Source organism: Chroicocephalus ridibundus, chromosome 11 (genome assembly GCF_963924245.1).
Source record: "Chroicocephalus ridibundus chromosome 11, bChrRid1.1, whole genome shotgun sequence".
Taxonomy (NCBI): Eukaryota; Metazoa; Chordata; class Aves; order Charadriiformes; family Laridae; genus Chroicocephalus; species Chroicocephalus ridibundus.
The window spans coordinates 18,182,219-18,204,809 of record NC_086294.1 but is presented as its reverse complement, the minus strand read 5'-3'; the positions used below and the strand labels follow the sequence as shown (position 1 = coordinate 18,204,809).

Sequence of the window (22,591 nt, the reverse complement as noted above, 5' to 3'; positions counted from 1 at the left end):
GCTGCGGGCCGGGTTGGGTTTGGCGGGGACGCGGCCGCCCCTCCTTCGCCGCCGCTCACCTGGGCGCCTTGGGGAGCTGTGTCCCGGGGCCAGGCACCTCCCTGCCCACAGGCTTTTATTGGGCCCAACCTCTCGCAGCATTTGCATTGAAAGGCAGGTTTGCATTTCAAAGTGCAGGAACCCCAGCGGGTGAGGGGGGCGAATTCAAACCTCCCACCCCGGCGGCAGGGGGACCGAGGCGGTGGGTGACCCTGGGGAGCACCGAGGACCCCGCGTCCCCTCTGCTGTCATCACCCCACAGCTGTCCCCATGGCACCGGCCATGGTCCCTTTGTAGCAGCTGGCTTTGGGGACGCTGGGGCATCGTGGGTGTCACCTACAAGGATGCCCCACAGAAGCCCCCCAGTCTCTGCAGCCATCCCTACCCCAGGAGCAGGGTGCCTTGGGCTGAGCTCTCATATTAAAGCCTGGCCACCGGCAGGGGACAAGCTGCGCCTGCCATCAGCCCCATCCCCACGTTGGGGGACACCGAATCCTTGCTCTGGGGTGATGCTTTCCGCCCGATTCGGAAAAAGGGGGCTGGTGGGAAGGGAAGGCTCCAGGTCGCCCTGCGTTCACTCCATCCGGGGGCAAACCAACCACTCCAACCTTCATAGCAAACCTCAGCCTGGCCCTGGAAAACGGGACAGAGGGACAGAGCCAGCAGTGTGGAGGGGGAATGCCCCCACCATGGACCCAACAGGGAGACCCTGGGCTCCAACATGTCTCCGAGAGGCTTGCGACCCTGTGGAAAGAGGATTTTCTTGTCTGTTTTCTCTCTTAAACAAGCAAAAACATCCCCATACGTTTTCTGATAGAGAAAACCAAGCAGAAATGGGACCTTCATGAAGCAGCGTCTGCCCACAAGGCGGGAGGTGGGAGATCACCCACTTGTGATCATGCCAGACACACCTCCACTCCGGAGAGGGACGAGGGACCAAGGACCAGCTCTGTGCCATCCAGGCCAGAAACCCCCTTCATCTGCAGCCAGGAGCCTCCTCCCTGCCAAGGTCCCCCTCCCCACCAGTGTCACATTCCGGCTGCGCTGGCCGCCACCGCATTGTCACAGCCGTCATCTCAGGCCGAAGCACAGCTCAGGAGAGGGTGTTTTGTCACCTCCCCAAGGCCACCTCTGACCTTTTCTGCTCACCAGCCCCTTCCCCTGCTGGAAACATGAGCAGGGCGAGGACTGGTCGGTCCTCATCCTCCTGGGACAGAAACAGCCCGGAATTTGACAATAAGAAACAGAAAAAAAAAAAAAAAAAAAAAAAAAGAAAGAAAAAGCAGGGAAGAAAGAGATTTAGGATGAAATTGAGAGGAAGGGATAAAACAGGAGACTTGTAGAGCTTTTCCTGATCGCAGACATGAACCTGGGAAGTGTTTCCAACGTGGGATTGTCTCCCGGACTCGTGGGGTTAAAAGGAAAATGGTAACAAAACCGGCAAAGGCTCTGACTTGAGGAGCTCAGCGCGTTTGATGCACGGCCATTTCGTGCGTTGCCCCCCTGCAGCTGGTGGCAGATGTCCCCAGCGTTAGCCGGTGGGCTGGGGACAGCACCCCCCGTGCTCCCCGGGGCCCCGCTCACTCCCACGCCAGCCCTTCATCCCCATGGCATCCTGAGCTCGCCAGAGTTCGTGGAGGGATCGGCGCGTCCCCGAGCCCCCGCAGCGCTGCTGTCATCTGTTTGCTCAAGGTGGACTTTGCCAGAGCTTGCCGTACCCCCCTCGCGGTCCCCCCCGCTGCAGCCAGGCCAGCCTACCGCCCTTCCCACCCTGCAATCCAGCACCCCGTGCCGGAGCCGTAACAGGGCAGCAGCCCCAGCCTGGGCCTGTGGCAACTCTGCATCAGCCCTGGGTGCCTCGTCCCGTTGCGCCAGCCCCAATTCTGGATGAAACTGGGTGAAAATATTACGTGTCGTTGGATGCCCCCGTGCCACATGCGCTCCCTGCAAGGAGGTGGATGAGACCAAGGAGCCAGGATGAGATCAAAGCGGGGTGGTATGAGGCAGGGGGTCTGGTTTGCAAGAAGGGAGCAGAGTAAAACCCCAGCAATGGGAAATCACCCCCGGCGCTGACATTGCCCAGGCTCTGCCTCCCGAGACCTGGCACGGCCAGAGGAACCGGGAGAGGTGAGCTATTTGAGGGGAGATTTAGATTCGGTATTAAGAAGAAGTTTTTCACTCTGAGGGCGGTGAGCCCCTGGCCCAGGTTGCCCAGAGAAGCTGTGGCTGCCCCATCCCTGGAGGGGTTCAAGGCCAGGTTGGACGGGGCTTGGAGCAACCTGGTCTGGTGGGAGGTGTCCCTGCCTGGGGCAGCGGGGTTGGAACTACATGATCTTTCAAGTCCCTTCCAACCCAAACCGTTCTATTTGCAGCACCCTCCGCTCCCCTCCATGTGCTCCCCAGCATCCCCAGCTCTTCGCCCAGTCCTAGCTCCCTCCTTGGTGACAAAGGTGACTATCACGACCGTCCCACCCGGTGACGATCTCAGCTCACACCACAGCGCAGATTGATTGTTGCACCATATAACCTCCTCTATCCTGGATTTTTCCCAAGGTCTCAGCACAGCCATGGCATTGTTTAAATGAGAGCCAAGGCCCTCTTCCTTCTCCTCCTCCTCCTCCTCCCACCAGCAAAGAGTTGCTGGCTCAGGGATTGGGGAAAAAAAAAGAAGAAAAGAAGAAAAATCCCCCCCGATCGGATGGTGGGAGGTGCGGAGGAATGCAGGTGGCTGCTGGGTCCCACCCCAGGGGTGGCTACATTTCAAGGACGGGGGATGCTGGGGTTACTCCTGCTGCTGGCCGTTTCCTGCAGGCAGTGATGGGCAGCCCGGTCCCCCCTTTTCCTTTTCCCAGCCCCTGGAGCCAAGGTCAATGGCTCAGGCAGCTGGGGACCAGGGTGTCCAGAGGTCCGGGGACAGCACCCCACACCTGCATCCTCCCCATGGCAGAGGAAGGGCTCAGAGGGGTGCAGCATCGCCAGGTGCCTGCTGACAGCCGCGCCACCAGCTCCCTCGGTGTGGGGCAAAGGGGGCAGGGGAAGACAATTGGGCCATAAAGATCCACCGACAATAACTTCCCTCTTTTCCTTTTCTTTGTCCTGTTTATTGCTGGTGGGGATTATGGTTGGCAAAGCTTATGCTGGGGAAGAACAAGGCAAGGAGCCCTCCATGGGTTCTCCTCCATGGGCTCCCCAAGCCCGGCCACTAGGCTGGTGCTGAAGGGTGCTGCTGGGGACCCTCGGTGCCCCAGGATGCCACCCGCACCAGGGTCCCATGGGTGAGCAGGTCAGGAGCTGCCAGAACCCTCAGGGGTCCCCAGCTGGACAAGAGGAGGTGGCAGTACCCTCTCCATCCACCCTAGAGACCCCCAGCACCAAACCCAGCCTGGGGAACTCCTGCTGGTCCTCCAGACCTGAGATTCCTGGTGGAATCCAGGCGGATGCAGCAGAGAGGGAGAGCGACCAGGGTTCCCCCCCGCCGCCGCTCCCTGGGGCTCAGCGCTGCTATCCGTGATCGAGTGATGCCATCTCCTGGAAGCAGGAGGGCTGGGGAAGGGAAGGCCGGGAGGTCCCCAGGGCCAGGCTGCAAGCAGCTATCACAGATGGAGCAGGTTTGCAGGAGAGACCACCACCCCACCACCTCCTCCTCCTCCCGTGGAGGAGGCCCTCACACTGGGAAACCAAGCCCTGCTTTGTCCCCTGGCTTGCTCTGAACCCCGCCATGGTTTCAGCAGGACAGGGAGATGTCCCCAGAGGGTTGGGTAGCTGTCTCCCCTCGCTCCTCTTTCCTCCCAGAGCCTCCTGCCCCACCAGCAACCCCATGGTCCCGTGGCCTCCCCGCTCCCCCCAGCCCCCTCTGTTCCCAAAGGAAAACCTCTGGCCTCAGACCAGCACATCCCAGAGCTGCGTGGCCCCACACACACCCCAACCCAGCCAGCACTTTCCTCCCATTCTCCAGCTTCTCCTGCCTCCCAGCAGGAGGAAAGGGGAGAGCACTCCTTGTCTCCTATGCATCATTCCTGCCCTACACCTTTGGAGCAGCATCCCAGAGAGCAGGAGAGGGATAGGGCAGAGGGATAGGGCAAGCATAGCCCTCTGCCCCACCGAATGCCCCAAGAGCATCCCCTCCTTTGTGGCAACAGAGACACCAGTGCAACCTCCTTGCAGAGGACAACCCCCTGCCCCAGCTCCATCAGCCCCACTGCAGACTCCCACGTGCCCTTTGGCTTTTCCCCGATGCCTGAACCACGTCTCTGCTGGCACTTGTGTCCCCGTGCTGAGGAGGGCAACGCAGAGCTGGTCCCCAGAGAGATGGGTGCTGGACCTGGATAGCCCAAATCGATGTGCTGCCAGCACGGCCGTACAGCCCCCCTCTCCCCACCCCGGGGCTCAGTGTCGCTTTTTGGGATCTGGATCAGCTTTCCTGGGAAAATGCAAACGCCACAAATCTTGGGACTATCCTCAAGAGGGCACAGGGGATGGATACACACGCTGCCATCTCTCATTGCTTTCCAGCACCCGTGGAGCCCCTGTTCTCGCGGGGCTGGTGATGCGATTGCCCCTGCGCCGGCACAGAGCCGGGTGCTCGCCGTGCAGCCCATGGGTGCCGAGCATGGCTCGCCCACCCAGCCTGTGACGGGAGACACAGGCTCCCAAAGGTGGCCGGGGCCTGGCAGGGAGCATCCTGCCCATGCTTCGCTCCTTCGCCGTGTTTCAGGCGCTGCGTAAGCAGAGGGTTAACGATTCCCACATTAAGTGGCTGCAGATGTGTGGGAAAGTCTGGGGCGACCGGACGGCATCGCTATTAGTATTCACCCAGGAGCCTGCCGCTGCCTCCCGGGGCTCCGCAGAGCACATTTAATACCGAGGCTCATCGTGGGGGTTAGGAAGAATGCGTGGGACAGGGGCGGAAAGGCCCCGAGAAGGGGAAAGGCAGCAGGCTAGCATCCTCCGCCGCTGGCTAGTGCCTCCTCCAAGTGCCCGAACCCAGGGTATATAGGGGATGGGCCAACATCTGTATGGACACAGCACCATATGGTGTATGGCTCAGTGCTATCTCCTAACACCCCTGTCACCCTGTGGTGTCTGTGGCCAGCGTTCATGGTGCCACAGGATGCTGCCTGGCCCAGGATGCTCCCCAGCGCGTCGTGCTCGGCTGTATGGTCACTTTGGAAGGAGCCCAGCACTTTCTGTCTCCCCTTCCTCCCTGGGCACTGCTGTCACCCATCACCGCCTTGGCAAAGCAGGACCATGCACAGGGCAGAGGTTCCTCCGGAGGCCCGGGCAGAGCTCTGGAAAGGGCTGGATGAAGGCTCCGTGCAGCTCTCCCCAGGGTCCACGGGCTGGATCCAACCAGGAGCAAATGCTGGCAGCTGCCACGCCAGATGGGTTGCCCAGATGTGGTGCCGTGCTCCCCGGCACCCGCCGCTCCTCTCTTGTGGCCTGCGGCTCCACACCACATCAGAGCGATGCTGAAATTCCTGGGCTGTCTTGGAGCTGATAGAGGCTCGGAGGAACCGAAGCCAGGGCAAATCTGGCCCTCGTTAAACTTTCGAAGAAGCGGGAAAGGCCAACATCTGCTCCTTCTTTCCTACCTGCCTCTCACCTGCTGGCACATGGGACCTGTCGCTGACTCCAGCAGGGCCATTCCCACCATTGTGTTGGGTCACCTGGCTCTGGTAGCTCTTCTCCACATCAGGCGCGGGATATGGGCTTTTCCCCATGGTCCAAGCTTTGCCTGAGATAGAGCAGGAGCTTGGACAGCTGCTTGGATCCAGGTGATGCCAGAACAGTTCAAATACCCTGGAGTGTCCCTATCTCAGCGGCTGCTGTCCCCACCAGAGACACTGCACTACGTGACCCCAAGGCCCCGCCAGCCCTTGATGATGCTTATTGAGGCTGGAAATCTCAGCCGGGAGCAGCTCTGGCAGCCCACACTGCAGCTGTCCCAGTCCCAGGGGAACCACTGAGTCCTGCAAGTGCCACGAATGGGGGTGCAGGAGCCAAAAATAGAGGTGAGCAACGAAGCGGGGATGAGGCAGAGGTAGCTGAGCTGCTCCCCCCCGCCCACGCGCCCGCACAAGTGAGTCCCTCCGGCTTCGGTGCTTCCTCCGAGCTGGCCTTTCCCAGGAGCTGCTGTAACCCTGACATGCTGTTCCTAAACAAAGTGTGTGGCCCTGGCTGCTCCCTGGGGATGCACAACGCAGGCCCCCACGTGCTTGCTGGGATGCTGTGGGCTCTCCAGGGCTCTCCCAGCATCCCAAAACAACAAACCCTGGACCTTGCAGACTTGTCCTGAGAGATGGGTTTGTTTGCCCAGGCTGTCTCTGCTCCCAGCCCAGGAGAGGGAGGAATATGTCCCACCTCGGGATCAGCGTGCTCTGCCCTTCAGCGTGGTCCATGCTAACTTCTCCATTCCCTGTTCATCCCAGGATGCCTGGCCATGGACTCCCCGTCGATCCCCCTTTCAAAGCCTGTTTGCGGGGTTTGACATGCAGGAAGGATGCTGGCAGTCCAGGCCTTGGGAAAGCCCTGGTGACGTGGAGCCAGTCCCCGATGGAAAGGGCCCAGCAGGATCACACCAGCGGGTTTCTCCCCCTCCCGTTGTGTTGGGAGCAGTGATGCTGTCCTTGGAAGGGGGCACGCTGCCGGGAACTAGCTCTGCTGAGTTATTCCCAGCAGCCCACATGTCTCCACACAGGGACCCATCAGACACGTCTTTATCCCCTGGGAAAAGTGTTGGGAAGAGCCATGTGTGCAGCACGTCCCCTCTGCCGCCTGCCCCCCATATGAGCCGCTCTCACGCTCGCTGGCTCCTCTTCTGCACGACAGATCAGCTCGGCTTGGGGCTGCCAGGGTCCCCCAGTACGTGGCTGCCACCACGTCCGGAGTCGGGGAATCCAGCATGGCACAGGGGAGCAGCGGGGTCATGCCCAGCCATCTCTGCGCAGCCTGGCACAGGAGCCCCCCCAGCTCCCGGGGGAGAATGTTTCTCCAGCATCCTTCCTCTCCAGGTTTCCCTCTCCTTCCCGGGCTCAGCCATGCCTCCATCTCCCCTGTCCTGCCCATGGCGGTACCTGCCCGGCTCAAAGTGCCGCCTCACTGCCTGCGGATAACCCGGGGTGCCGCAGCCCGGCTCTCCTCGCCCTCTGCAGCTGCACAGAATAAAGACCTTCCCCTTTGGTTTTTCATCGGAGCAAAAAAACCACCGAGATAACGGATGATAAGCGGCAACCTCCCGTGCTCCTCCAGCCAGGGAATCATTAGCCGTGCCCATTGTGCAGGCATTGGAGGCAGGAGGGGATGAGTCCGCCTTGCAAACAAGCCAGGAACACAGATTTCAGCGGTGTTGGCTTTATGGGAAGGGCATTTTTATTCTTGGTAAGTTAAAAAAAAAGAAAGATAGAAAGGTATCTTTTCAGGGGAGTCTCCTTTCTCAGGTTAGCCAGTGCATTTTTGCAGTTTTTCTTGTTTGGATCAGACAAAAGCACATCCCCAAGATGGAAACGGTGGCAAGAACTGGTGGATCAAAAGATGGTTTTGATCCAAAAAGCTTTTGCACCTTGTTATAGTGCTGTAACGAATTGCAAAAAACCTCCCCTTTTGGACAAATAATAATGTTTTTCCTATTGAGAGATTCTCAGAAACTTTATTGGGACTCATAAAGGTGTGGGGAGGATTTAAAGGAGGTTCATTAAATGGATGCCACCCCCTAGGGCAGGAGTGGTGCAGGACATCGGAGATGATGGCATGGCCGAGGTAGAAACGGGACCTCCTGCTGCCTCTCCCGGCTCCGTGCCCCTTCAGCAGCCCAAACAGCCCCGTGTCCCCAACCAAACCCACCCTCTGCCACAGCATCCCAGTCGCACAAGACCTTTTATTCCCTTTTCCAAAAAAAAAAATAAAAAAAAATTAAAAAGGTCTGGGAGGTGGCGTTGGCGGTCCCCAAGCGGCCGTGGCCAGCCGGGGGTCAGCAGGGCGGGAGGCGCAGGGGCGGCACGGGGAGGCGTCCGGGGGGAATACGCGGAGTCGGCTCAGTACAGGCCTTCTTTAATAAAAACATGAGTCAGCTGCTGGCGTGGGCAGCGGATTTTCTAAACATCCCCTCATATCCTGCGAAAGGGAAAAAAAGAAGAAAAAAAAAAAAAAAGAAAGAAAGAAAACGGGAGGGAGGGGGCTTGAGGGGGAAAAAAAAAAAAAAAAAAAGAAAAGAAAAAGAAAACAGGGAAAAAGGCCAGAATTGAAAGCAGACACAGGGAGAGAGCAGCTCCTTCCCTCCGGTTTAAGGAGGAGAGAGCCGGGCTGGTCCGGGCTCCTTTTGTTTCCCGTTAGCCGGGCCCTCGCCGCTCCCCCTCATCGGCAGCCTGCGGCAAAACTCCCCTCTCCTTGCAGCCGCTTTGGCTTCTCCTCCTTTTTTCAAATTTTTTTCCCCTCACCGTGCTCGTCTGCCGGGCTTTAATCGCCGAAGTTTTGCTCTGCAAAGGGTCCCCGCAGAGGGTGGAGGGAGGAAGTCGGAGGGACTCTGCGCTCCTCATTGGCGAGGCAGCCTCCCCCCTTCTCCTCCTCCCGAGGTCTCTTTTATTTATACACGCACACACACACGCGTGTACACCCCTCGGCCGGGGGCTCTGCTCCACACCGGGGGCCAAGGTGGCCAGACCCCCCTCCCAGGTGGGCTGGGGGCTGCTGAGATGCACTAGAGGAGCAGAGCGAGGGCTTGGCTGCAGCCCAGCCCTGGCACAGCCTTGCCTCTCCTTTTGATTTTATTTTTTTTTCCCCCTCCTCCCCTCCACTTCGGTTCTTCCCTTCCCTCTCTTTCTCCTTTAAGTGGAAAAGCCTTGCCAGCTGGGGAAGGCTGGGAGGGCAGGGAGAGCCTCGGCAGATAAAGAGCGCGGAGGAGGAGGCGAAGAAGGAATTTCGGGGCGGCCAGCGCCCGTGGGACGTGCGGCACCGGCGCTCGCCCGGTGGGACCCTGCCCAAGGTAAGCCCTTGCGTCGCCCACCCCGGTGCCAACTCGCCCTCCCGCTCTGCACCCGCTCTCCGGCCAGGAAGCCTCACGGTGGAGGTGGTACAGACCACAAGGAACCTGTCCCCGAGCCAGCCTGGTTGCTCTGGAAGGGGCTTTGCTCCCCTGGAAGGGACTGGCATCCCAAAACACCCCTCCAAGCCCTGGGGAGGTGGTGTTTGGTGGAGAGCGGTCGAGCTCTGTGGCATCCCACGGGAAAAGCTGTCCCATCAGCTCTCCCCAGGTCCTGGGCTGGGACGGCTGTGGGGACCCAAGGGGACACTACGGCTGCAGGGCAGGAGGGGGGACCCTGCTGCAGCGGGACGCGAGGGATCTCTGCTTCTCCCTGGGGAGCTCTCGGTCCCTCCATGGATCAGATCGGGTGTTACCCTGGCTCTCCCAGGCCGGCGGCTGTGGGAGGGCTGGGGGCTGTTGGGAAGGGGCTGCTCGCCATCCCAGTGGGACATCTTTGAGGCTTGAGTGTACCCCACTGCAGAGCAGCATCACTGCAGCGTTAGACCACCCAAACACATCCACGGTCATCCCTAAACGCAGGGTGCTCCTAGGACCACGCCACTTTGGTCTGTGCCCTTGGTGGGACTCCTGTCCCCATGGGCCAGGCCAAGCTGGAGAGGGACATCTGCAAGCCCGGCTCAGCGCCTGCGCTCTGACGTGCTGGGTACTGGAGCAGGGAGAGCCTGGAAAACCCTTCTGGGCATGGATGTGGGCAACCACTCTGCTGTTCCAAGAGCGCAGGAGCTGAGGGCCTCCAAGAGGCTGGAGCTTGTCTGGAGTGAAGCTGTGCTGACTCTGGCAGTCCTGACAGCCCCGGACAGGGGGTTGCATGACCTGCAGGACTTTGGTGCTCACACTGGGACCATTGTGGGCTCGGAGCATCCAGCTCCTGGGCTCACCTGCCAAGAGGGAGACTTTCAAAGCAGGACTTGCGGTGGAAAGGGATGTTGTGCTGCTCCATCCTTGCCTCAGAGCACTTGGGGCTTCTGCTAAAGCAGTGGGCAAATAGCTAAAAGTAGTCAGTTTGGCTTGCAAACCCTGTTTGCAGAGGCTTGGCAGCCCCAAACCTTTTCAGAGGGTCCCCCATTGATGACAAGGACCAGCAATGCTGAGCCCCAGAGCTCCCCAGGGGTGAGTTGAGGGGTCATTTCCCCCTCAACACCCTGCAGGACAAGGTGTCTGTGCACCCCGTGCTCTCGGGAAAGGGGCACGATTTGTTCAGGCAGCCGGAACCAGTGGCAAAGCCGCGGCTTTGCCTGTCAGAGGGCACGTGCCGGGCTGGCTTGGAAGGAGACCTGCCAGGTAGCCACCTTGGTTGGCAGCCAGCCCTGGGCATGGTCTGACATGAGGCTTGAAGTCACTCCTTGGCTCGGGGTGTGCTGTGGTCCCGGTGGCAGTCACCCTCCTTGAGCAGTGTCCGTGGGTCCAGGAAACACCTCCAATTCAGTCGGTGTATCAGGAAGGACCAGTGTTTGGGAAAAGCACCAAGTCGCAGCGACCCACCTGCAGCACGCAAAGGGCGTTTCTCCCTCCCTAAAACCATCTCTCCCTTCCTCCAGCTTAACAGCATGAAGGGTCCTCGCTGAGGAGCAGGGGGAGGGATTCCAGCCGCCCAGATGCCTGCCCTCAGCGCATCTCCCGCATCCCCGCACAGGGCTGGGGGTTCAGGATGGTCCGAACAGGGAGGACGGTCTGAACAGCGGCACGGCCAGCTGTGACGCTACAGTCAGGGAGAAGTTAGCCATGGCTGCTTGTCCAAAGTCCTGGCCATTTCTAGTGGAGTCCTGCAGGACTCTGACCTGGGCTTGGTCCTCTGGAACTGATGGATGAACTCACGTACTAAACTCTGGGCTGGCACCAAGCTGGGAGGGCAGCTGGTGTAGAACCATTCTATGATGCTATGGTGTGCGGGCAGATTGGAGCGTGGGAGGATCCCAAGGGCTCCGGGAGGAGTCCAGGGTCAACCAGGCAACAGCGAGCTGTGGCAGCGTGCTGCCATGAGGAAGGAAACATTAAACAGCTGGGCGTCATCTTGGAAGCAAACAGCCCAGGCAGTTTGTGGGGTGGGAAAGGATCTGGGGGCTATAGTGGACGCAAACGAAATTGCAGGATGGTGCAGAGGAACCCGCAGCTCTTCCCATGGGATCTGCCGGCGGCGGACTGACCACACAAGGTGGAGGGAGCGCGTCCTCCGCAGCGAGCGATGCCGAGCGCTTCAGTAGAGATGCAAACGGAGTGGAAAGACTCAGCGTGAGCACAGGGGGTGATGAGATGCCCAGAACAGGCTGCAGAGGACTGGAAGAGGGGTTAGTGGGGCTGGTTGGTCACTGGATGTTGGGGGAGGCAGGACACAGTCTTCATGCACAGGAAAGGTCACCGCAAAGAAAAAAGTTAGCTTTTAGGAGAAATGTCTGCAGGTTCAAAGACATGAGGCTGGGTGCCTTCAGCCCTGCAGGTTTCAGAGGACACGTCAGGCAAACCTCTGTCTGAGGAGATGTGGGCACCACAGCAGGGCAATGAATGACCCCATCGTCTCTTTCAGCCTTATTTTTGATGGGTCTGTGACAGGATTTCCGACACATTCAGGACAACGCTGTTAGGAAGAGGAGAGCACTGAGCCCTTCTCCAGGACTAGGGCAAGACGAAATTGTCTTACTGAGTACCAAAGGAAAGCTGAGGTTAAGAAATGCTCTCTAGCTGAGAGGGCGATGCCATGCAAGAAGAGACCATGTTGGCTGGCCGTGGCATCACCCAAATGGTGGACTGGTGTGTCCAGCCACTGCCAGAGGGTCCAGGCAGGGACTCCTGCTCCCAGTTCCACCCTGGTGGTCCCCACGGTCCCTCTGGCCATGCTGAATGATGCCATGCTGAAGCGGGGTGAGATTGCAATGGTGTTCATAGGGTCAGGCTCTGGCAAAGCATCTTACTGGGATGCAGCAGCAAAGGGCAGGGAGCGGAGGAGCCGCACGGTGGCCGCATCCCATGGGAGCGCAGCCGCTGGTGCTGGCAGCGAGGGCTGCCTTTGGCCCAGAGCTGGAGGGAGCTGGGGACCGCGCAGGCTCGGGGCTGGCTGGACGCATCCTATCGCTGCGAGGGAGAATCCGGGCCGAACACTTCGTGGAGTTTGTTTGTTTGTACTTTAACCAAGGGAAAGAAATCCCCTGGAGAGGAGCTGCGAGGGGAGGGTATAGACCGGGTATTGTTTCCTGAGAGGCTGGAGCAACTCCAGGAGGCTCCTTCCGCTCCACCAGGCAAATTGGACATAACGAGGCTTGTTTTAGGGGTGGCTGTTTCCCCTCCTCCTCTCCTTGGTTGCCTAATTAGGTTCCCCAAGCCAAGCGCACCTCTGCCCCGCTCTGCTCCCATCGGGACGCCTCCTCCTGGAAGCGCAGCACTTTCCTGGCACCACTGGGAAAACGGAGCAGACCCGGCTGGGACAGGGACACATGCCAGGGATGCACAGAGGTGTGCTGGGATGGGTCATGCGCTGAGCCAGGGGGTCCCATAGGTCCATCGCCCCCCCAGCCTGATAGCAGGAGACATACAGTGGTGCGCTGCCCCTCACACCCTGGTTTTTCTTCATCCCTGGGTGCACAACTGGGACACAGGCTGTGGCATGCCCTGGTCTGTGTTTGTACCCTTCTCCTGCAACCACCATCCTGCAGAGCCAGAGGACCGTGGTGCAGAGAGGCCATGCAGGGAAAAGGGAGCTTGCGCAAGCTCCTACAGAAAGGCTGCTGCCAAGAAAGCCAGGGTGGTGTCGTGCGAGTGGTGTATGCCCTGCACCCGTGGATGCACGCGGCCTCTCCAGGGCACGTCCTCTCCTGCCCTGCCCAGGTCTCCACTAGCACCCACCCTATGCTCTTCCCCAGGCTCAGCAAGAGCCGGCGTGTGATGGGGCTCGCAGGAGGCTGCGAGGTCCAGGGGCAGGAGCAGGGAAGGGTTGGAGAGTGGAGGGATGTAACCAGGGCGCTGCGATGGCTGTCAGCCCCCCGGCTGCAAACCAGGAGACAGATGGAGGAGGAGGTACCTCCTCCCTGCTATAGAAAGGGACTCCTCAAAACATCCCCATGGGCAGCACGGGGCTGCTCGGAGGGACGAGGCTCCCAAAGCAGGCAGGAGACCGGCAAACCTGCCCCTCGGTGCGAGGCCCCATCCCGCCGGTCCCTCTGCCTTCCCCCTTCTGGCCCGTCTACCACAAGCAAGAGTCTGTGACTGAAATCTTAATGCTACCGAGACACAGTAATTGGCACCAATTAAATTGCTACATTCATGTTTGAATTGCTTTAACTGGCGAGACACACTGTCTTATTTATACAAAAAAATATGTTTGCTTGTGGGTTTGTCTGAACCGGGGCCAGCAGAAAAATACACCGTTTCGAGCCCCGCTCTCTGCAAGCGCTTTCTCCGCTCCCGAGCTGGAAGTCACCTCGGTTTCAGCCTTGGCCGAGCAAACGGTTGCAGAACAGAAACCCCGCTTTCCTCGGGTCCAAGCGCCGCTGGCATCTCAAGAGGGGTCCCCTCCTCTCCCCCCGCAGGTGGCTGCCAAGTTTCCCCTCTCCAGCCTGGGAGCTGTTAGGGAGAATATGGTCTAATCCAGGGAGGAGAATTTCTGGTGCGGGGAGCAGGACTCGGTGCCCATTTTAAAGCTGTGCTCAGGGGAGGGACGGGGGGGCGGGCAGCTGCTAGCCCCGGCTTCTCCTCCAGAGGATCCATGGGGTTTCAGCATGCAGAGGGGGGCTGATTTTTCTCCATGACTGGGGGCAGAAGAACCACTGGAGGTTATAAAGGACCCTGCGTGCAGGACGGCAAGCATGGCTCCTGCTGCCTGCCCAGAGCACGTAGGAAGAGGTTATCCAAGAGGGAAGCATCCCTTGCACAACCTGCAGTTGCACAGGGAACGTGCTTGGCTTTCTGTGCCCCCCTCCCAAGCTCCATCACTGGCCCCACGTCCTTTTGTTACAAGGAGGTGGGGGCCAGACCCTCATGGCGTGCCATTGCCTGCCAGGGCTCTGACCCCAGCGGGCAGGGGGGAGGCACGGGGCAATGGTGGCTGCCCCCAGCACTGTGCTTTTGGTTGTCTCTGCCGTCCTGGCGCTAGGTGCCACCACCCTCGTCTTCTTACCCCACTGGTGGGCTTATGGAGGAGGGGGCAGGATCAGCCCCCGGCACCAAGAGCTACACCAGCGTCTGCATTTTGCTCCCTCTCAGGGACCCAGAAGTAGCAGGGCCAAATAAAACACAACCCCCCTCCGAAAGCAGCCTCTGCCCCTCACACCCCAGCGCTGCCTGGGCCCGTCCTCTCCTCCCCTGGCCACGGTGCCAGGCTCCTCTCCAGGTCCCACGGACGAGCGAAGGGTGCCCTGACCACAGAGCTGGTGAGAGCCTAATCCCAGCCACGAGAGCCTAAAACCCCAGAACAAAGCAATTTAGCTCGGGTCCCTCGCAGGCAGCTGAGAAGAGAAGAGCCGATGCATCCACACAGATTATCTCCTCCTCCCCGGCGCATCCGTGTCTCGGGGAAATTTCCAGAGGAGGATCAGGTTGCTTTCACTGGGATGTGGGGCTGGTAAGACCAAAACACCCTGGTTGCTCCTGGGGATTCACAAAGCCCCTACATCCTACTAGAGCCCAGAATGGCTCTTTTTCTCCTCTTGCCTCCATCGCCCTCCCCTCGCAGCTGATGATTAGTGGTTAATTAGAGCCAGCTGGGACCTGGCTCCACCATAGCAGCCACCCTTGAACAGCAACTGTGAACAGGTGATGGAGATGCTGATGCGCTGGGCACAGTTTTCCTCCTCGTGTATAACTTAGCAAAGTGCTTCCCTTGAATCGCTGTGGGAAGCAGGCACGGCTTTCTGGAAGCTGTGGCACAAGAGTGAGGAAAGCCCAGGGGGTGGCCGGGCATGGGATGAGCAGCCAGGATGGTGCCCGACCCTTGGTCCCATGTCCCCTGCTTCCCCTCTCCGCTCTGTCGAGGTGGGGAGAAGCGTCAAGCGAGCGGATGGGCTCTGCTCAGAGAGGCCAGCCCCATGTAGGGAGCGGGGACCCCCAAATATTCCAGTTTGGGGATGGAGGGGCCAGAGAGCTCTTTGAGCCGCTGCTACCAGCCAGCCCCAAGGCTTTGTAGTTGGAGCTGCCTTTTGCTGGGGCTGGTGGCGGAGCGATGCAGGGAGCTGCTTGGGTCCCGGCCCGTGGTTTGGGTGCCCTGCAGCCACGTTCATACCTCGAATTGCTGATGTGCTTGTGAAGCAGCGTGGTGTATTCTCCCAAAAAAGTCTTTGCTGTCAGGGGCGATGGAGAAGTTGGGGGACGGTCATGGGCAGCCCTAGCTGGGCTCTGTCACATCCTTTAGAGCATCCTGCTGGAGAAGGGCACTGGGAAAGACTGACACGCTCCCAAGGGGCACATTTGTGCCCCGCTGGGGGTTGTTGCACTGCGAGGGGTGAGCCCCAGGGCTGAGCCCAGCCCGAGCATCACTGGTCTTGCACAACGCCAGACTTCAGGGCTGTGCTCCAAAACGCCATCCAGCCCCCAGCACCACCGCAGACCAGTCCCAGTCCCACCACAAGCCAGCCCCAGCATCACCATGGCCCTGGCACCCTCTGGCTGCCCTAGGGAGACCAAGGAGGGCAGGATTCAGCCGGGGCAACGGGGCAACCAGCGGGTTATGCAAGAGGGTCAGCCAGGCACCCCATCCGCCTTGCCCAGCACGTGGCAGCCGTTCCTCCCAACACCCCCATCCCTCCTTCCTCAGCCCCAGGTGAGCCCCGGCCCTCGCCCAGGGTTTTCCCACAGCCTGGGCCAAGGTCGCAGGCTCCGGGGAGCAGCCCCACCACCCCCCCGGGACCCGGCCTTTCCTCCGCAAGCGGAAGCGGGGGAGCATGCGCAGCCGAAAGGGCCACGAATACCAACACTCGGGGCTGGGGGGATTATTTATAACGCTGGCACCTCTCCAAACAGATGTTTCGTTTTATTTTGAACTTGCACTAAATAGGTCACTCGTTTCCTCTGTCTCCCATGGGCTTAAAATGCAGGGGGAAAGTGGAGGGGATTGGGGCTGAGAGAGCAGGGCTTGCCATGGTCCCACGTCCCCCCCGTCCCGGCTCCTCGCAGCCGTGCATTGCGGAGAGTCCACGGCTGGAGGTTTGCTGGATGGCGTGCAGGGACGTCACGGTTCCCCCCGCGCTCAGAGAGGGAGGATGGCAGCAGCAGAAAAAGCGGCTGCATGGGGCTCACCACCCCACCCCATTCCTCACATGTCTGACCCCAGGGCCGCTGAATCACGCCGCTGGGGCTCAACGTGGACTCATCATCCTCCCTGGCAGCCTGCCCCCCTGCTTTGGAGTCACGGTCCTCATTTTCGGCTTTCTGGCAGATGCTGTCAAAGCCCGTGTGGCTGGCCAGGAGGAGGCTGTCTGTGCTAGTTCGTGTCGTGTCATCTGCTGTAGGACCAGCATCCTCATGACCACACAACCACCTTCTCCAGGTGCCACTGAAGGTGGGGACCAGGGTCTGGGGTCCTGGGCCGTGATGCCAGCACCGCTCTCTGCAGCAGAGGCAGGCAGGAGAGCCGTCCCCGCGTGTGGGCATGGTTGCCCTGAGCTCGCACTGCCCCGGAGGTGACATCTGCCCATGCTTTGTCCATCTCCTAGAGAGCTTGGTTTACACCAGGGATCAGTGGTTGCGGCTTTAATCACGTATTCATAGACCAAGGAGCTCTGGCAAAACCCCTCGGAGGCTTCAGGCATTTGTGATGCTGCTGCAAGTGCTTATAAAACCTCACCTCTGCCTGACTAAAAGAAATCCCCAAACCCAGGCACGTTGCCAGCAGGCGCCCGGGGCTCTCAGCACCCCTTGGTCTCACCAGCCCCTGGGTAAAGCCTGAGGACCCCCTTGGCTGGGGGCCGGGCGAGGGGGGCTTTGCCCCCAGGCATTCATCCCTTGGGCAGGGACGGCGTGTGGGACCCCGGGGACTCCCCAGCCCCTCTGCTCCTCAGCCTGGTTTCAGATTTCCTACCTCTGCGTTTTATCAGCAGCTGTTTATGGGCCCCGGGACGACAGGCTCCCCATGTGTGTGCCCTGCCTAATTCTAACCATGTGCTGGGAAAAAGAAAAAGGGCTCTGTGATGATAATCTGGCCTGTGAGTAAACGCGGTGTCATGGGAGCCGAGGGACCCCAGAGGAGCGATGTTGCAACTCCGGACGGTTCCAGCCAAGGGAAAAAAAAAAAAAAAAAAAAAGCCCCGCTCAGTTTTATTTAGATTAAAGGGTGGGAAAGAAGCAGTCGCAGAGGCCGGGGGGAGGGTGGTAGAGGAAAACAGGACAAGCCAAGGAGTTTCACTGCTGGACAAGCAAGGCTTGGGTTTCAGGGGTCGCTAGCCTTTGCTCGGGGAGCTTTTTGCCTTCAAAAGCGGGGGACGGTAACTCCCCAGCCAGGAGAAGCCCCCGCTCCCTGGCTGGGAGAAGCATTGATCACGGGATCCGTACAGGGCTTGCTGTATTGCATACGGGCACCCATGATCTCACTTAATGACTCAGATGCGCTTAGACAAAGAAAAAATAAAGTATATTTTACTTCCCGCTAATTTGCACCAGATGTCCCTGGCCTGCTTGGCAGGACGCGGGGCCGGCGAACATTGTGAGAGCGCCTGGAAGCGTAGCCCCAGCAAGGCAAGGGGATAGAAATAGAAAGCCAGAGGAAGAGAAAGGACCGTCGGCTGTGTGAGAGGCCTGGCTTCGCTTCTCCGCTCCTTCCTTTGCCACCGTCGTGCTGCCGCCAGCCGAGATGCCCTCGTAGGGCTGGGACGGCAGCCAGCACCTCTGCCCGGCATCGCCGGAGCCGGGAGGCTCGGGCAAGGGGAGCACGGCCAGGGGAGAAGGGCAATGTGGGGCAATGGATGCAGGAATTGCTCCTGGATTTGCCACGAGGGGACTGTGCACCCTGATTTCCAGCAGATAGCACATCCCCTTGCTGGTGATCGATGGTCTGTAGGGACCAGCTTTCCAAGGTGGCTGCCAGGGCAGCTGTGGCTGGTCGCCCCCTCCCTGGCACACCGAGCCATCCCCTTCCCTGGACACCAGCTTTGCAGGCTGGTTCCCAGATCCCACAGCTCTGAGGGGTGCTTGCAAGACCCCCATACTGGTTCTCCACATGACATTGGTGGTTGTGGAGGAGAGGTGAGAAACGTGGTCTAGGCATGGTCGGGAGGAAGGCAGTGGACTAGGAGGGTGTCTCTGGCCCAGATGCCTATCTGTCTAGATCTCCCATGGTTTAAGGCACGTTCAGGGCTGGAAATGGCCCTGTCGCACATGATCCGTGCTTGGGGATGGGCAGTGCCATGTGATGCTCGTGCCAGCAGTGGCTGCCGTGCGTGTTGAGATGCTCTGCCAGCAGCTCTGCACCGTACACATGCTGGGAGCAAGCACAGAGGGAAGGGGGCTCAGAGGGCACGTTGAGCAAAGTAAAAGGAAATTCTTGCCTTGTTACCCAAGAACAGTCAAGGCTGAGCCCACACAACATATTTTGGGTATGAGCAAAGGCATCTTTGGCTTACTAGCATCCTTAAACAAGAGATAGGTCTGGAATGGCGAACGCTAATATATGAATAAGGTTTGGTGATGTTTGAGCTCCTTAGCGAGGCACTGTGCAGTGGGGGGAGTGGCAGAGGTGGCTGAAGGAATGGTCCTCCCTAAATAAAGGTGGGACCATCACCAGCAGAGGCTGGATACGGCTCTTCCTTGTATCCAAAACCCTGGGCGTAGCCCTGCTCCTGCCGCAGAAATTCCCATCCAAGTTCATCAGAGGCATCAGCCCCCGGCTGCCGCTCACAGCGGCGAGCGGGGGAGTGGGCGAGAAGGTGGAGGAGAAAGCTCAGCTGTCGTCAGATTTGGGACGCGGGAGAAATGGGAGCGGGCTGCTCTGGAGAAGCTGCGAAGTCATGAGACGGGGAATCATGAGACTTGAATCCCGGTCCTGGCGCAGCCGTGGTCCTGCTGTGTGGCCTTGGTCGTGGCATTTGACCTTTCTGCTCCGGCCCTCTCGCCTGTGTCCTGTCTGTGAGAGCCCGGGGTGCCCCCTCCACAGCACTGCTGCTGCTCAGGGATGTTGGGGGGCCCTTGTTGATCCCGTCGCCCCATGCAGCACGCTCCAAAAACATGAGGCCAGAGATGTGCAAAAAGGTTTTCAGTGGTGCCTGGCCCCGGCCAGCCGCGGGATGCCTTCCTCTCACCAGCACGGCAGTGGGCTGGGAAACCCGACAGCTCAGCTCTCCCTCATCTCGCCTGCAAAAAACACTGCTCGATGCTCTCGGCCTCCGGAGGAGGAGCGCTGCATTCCTGCGGCCACGCGTGCAGCGTGCCGTGCCGGCCGGGCTGGCGTGATTACAGGGGAGAGATAAGGACAGACAATGTGGCTGTGTCACCGGGCAGGGACAGTCGCCTGTATCTGTGTCTCGTTTGGACTCAAAACCCTCCCAGACATTCCCAGTCCCGTGGTGCCCACCCCCTGGCCTCGCTGGGTGCAGCACAAAGGCGAGCAGGAGCTGGTGGGGACCATGTCCCCAGGGACCCGAGCCCCCCAGAGAGCGCAGCCACCCCATGGGCATGTGGGGCTGAGCGTGGGTGCCGGGCTGCATCGTCCCGCCAGCCCGGCCTCCCTGCGAGCCAGCTGACCTCCCGTCTCCTCTTCCAGCCAAATTCCTCTTCTAGAATAATAAACAGCACAGCTGAAGAGAAAAGCTCCCTGCCCTGCCGAGCCAGCGACGGCTTTCCCTCGCATCACGGTGATGGAGAGGGGCAGAGGGAATGTCCGTACCTGTACTGGTGGGGAGGAGATGATGATGAGGGCTTTAAAGTGGGGATGCAGAGCTGGGACTTCACCTTGGCGGCTATAAGGTGCCGGGGAGCGGCAGGGCTGAGTGAAGGGCGCTGGACGTGGCATTGCTGCCGGACCTCCCTGGCCTCCAGGCATGTGCCAGGGTGCGTGGAGGCGAATGGTCCCATGGCTTGAAAATGCTGAGGTCCTGGCCCGTGGGAAGGATGTAGGGAGTGGCACCGGGCACAGGGGTCTGTGGCACCCTGCTAACCCATAGGGCTGGGAGGACACAATCCAAGGCAACCCCACATTCTGTAGGTGCCTGTGTTTGGGTCCCTGGGTGGGATGACGACTGGGCGCCTGCTTTCGGATCACTGAGTGGGGCTGCACCCACCTTAGCTCCTTGTCTGGCACTCATAGGGTGCATCTTACAGCTCTCGCTGGGAACAAAAGCTGAGATTGAGGAGGGAAACAACAAGTGCTCTCCAGGCTGGCAGTGAGCCGGACAAATTTGCATCCCTTGTGAAATGCCTGTGCGCACCCACATGTGCAAGCACACGTGTCCCCGTGACAGGGAAAGAAAGGTTTGCCCTGCCGCCAGCCAGGCTCTGCGTGCATCCTGCAGGACGGGCAGAGCTCGGCACCTCCGAGCATGCCTCTCGCCCTGGCCAGCGCAGACAAACAAGGGAGAGGTCACCACTCTTTGCGAGACGTTGCCACCCTCCCACTCTGCTTGGGAAGCATCTCCAAGAGAAATGCCTTGCTGCAAAACCAGCAGCTTTATTAAAACCAGTTATGAACACAGAGGGAGGCGGCCGGCGGCGGCCGGCGTGGGCTGCGGGGCTCCCACTGCTCGCTGAAGCAGCACCCGTGCTAGCCCAGCACCAGCGTGCACCCACGTCCGGCTCCCCAGCTCCAGCAGGGGACGGTTTGCCCCATCAGTGATCCTGCAGAGATGACCGGTGGGGTGATGGACCTGTCTGTGTGGGTAGAGAAAGCCAAGGTCTCACCTGCAACAAGACTAACAGTGACAGCCATGAAGTTGAACGGGCAGCTAAAAGCTGGGCATGAGCTCGGGTAGTCCTTAGCGGCTGGCAGGCAGGTGTTTGGAGGGATGGGGGGTGGGGGGGTGGGGGGGGCATAAATACAGCCTGGCTTGTGCATGCAGGCAGGGAGGGGTGAAAGGAGAGGATCCCAGTTGCTCTTACAACCTTGACCATTGAATAATGGATGAATCACACACCTCTGTAAAGGAGAATTGGGAAACAAAGCTAATTGTTCTCACGGGGGTGCCTTGGGGGGCAGCGAGATTAGGTTCTCCATCCTCCTCTCTCCTGCAGGTTGGTGCTTTCTGAGGGTGGGTGCAGTGAGGTCACATTCATTTACAGCCTGAATTTCACCTCCGTCCTTTCATCCTACCCACCCCCAGCTCTTCCCTCTAAGCGCTCTCATCCCCTCTGGCAAACACAGAAGAGAGAAGGAGTCACGGAGGGGTTTCCTGGAGCGGGGAGAGGGAAGCTGCTGAATAAGCTGGAGACCTGGAAGGATTTGCTGGTAGATCAGACTTTTGTTGAGCCAAAGCAAGACAATAATAAAAACATCTGACAAGCGCACGTCATTTAAAAACCATTTCCTCCTTAACATCAAGCAGACCAGGAGGCCGCTCCAGGGCCAAGAGGCAGCGGAGCTGCTCAGTAAGAGACGGTGCCTGGGGCTGGGTCAGCAAGTCCAGGTTGCCACTAGCCATCCTCGTGCCTGGCGAGCAGCTCCCCCAAGCACTGTGCCAGCATCATGGGGGCTTCTCCTCGGGGTCTGCCTTGGGAGCAGGTTCAAAATGCCTCCTGTGCTGGGAGAGCGGAGGTGGCCCAGCGGCAGGGCAGGAGCTCAGCCATGAAGTTCAGCTCCGTGCAAGGAGCATCCCCAAATTCAGGATTACTGAACTCATTTCCCCCCCAGCTTTGTCCAGGCACAGAGGAACCCTTTTCCCCCTTACTCTTCTCCTTGTTAGCATCTTCATTTTGCTTTTTAGAAATATTCACCCCCATCCCCGCAGGCACGATGGGGAGTTGTGTTCCCCCCCCCCCCCATTACACGGGTGACTGCTCTTAGGGACCTCTGGCCTCATCCTTTCTGGGCTCATGGTTTGCACCAGGGCGGGCTGAAAATACTCTGCGGAAAAGATTTCTTGAGAAATGTTCCTAAAACGGATTTTTACCTAAAAAGCCCTCTTAAATATTGCCTTAAAATAGATATGTTTAAAAGTTAACTACAAAAAACTCTTTTTTTTTTTTTTTTGTCTTTGGGCTTGTTCTGTTTCATTGGAAGGAGCAGAAAATGGGGGAGGGTTTGGAGGGGGATCTGTTTTCTAGCAAGTTTTATCTCACTGGGACTGAGGGGAAGCAAAAACTAAGGGGAAAAAAAAAGCCGAGCGGGCAGTGGACAGAGGGAGGGGGGCAGGGCTCTGCAGCGGGCGGGGGGAGCGGCATTTCGAGCAGAGATGAGCAAGAGTTGACACAACTCCTGGAGCCTCCAGCAAAATCCCTGTTTACCAGCGGGAGATGCCTTAGAAACAGCTCCTCCTGCAGATCCAGCGTGAGGGGGAACCAACCACCTCGCTGGGAGGGAAAGGCTGAACACTGGGAAGAGATGGGAGGTTTCTGAGGTGGAGAAGGGAGCCCAGGGCTCGGGTGGGGGCTTGGGGTGGCCGTGGGACCCCTCCT

The 22,591-nt window shown here is 59.4% G+C and overlaps 1 protein-coding gene across 1 annotated transcript in view; it reads left to right on the top strand.

Moving 5' to 3' along the window:
• Positions 1–8,338: 8,338 nt before the first annotated feature.
• PDGFRB (platelet derived growth factor receptor beta) overlaps positions 8,339–22,591 on the top strand; it is a 34,166-nt gene continuing 19,913 nt past the window's right edge. Inside the window, exons 1-2 of the mRNA XM_063348897.1 lie at positions 8,339–8,706; positions 8,864–9,016. The gene's annotated coding sequence lies outside the window, so the exon portion shown is untranslated. The remainder of the gene's footprint in view (positions 8,707–8,863; positions 9,017–22,591) is intronic.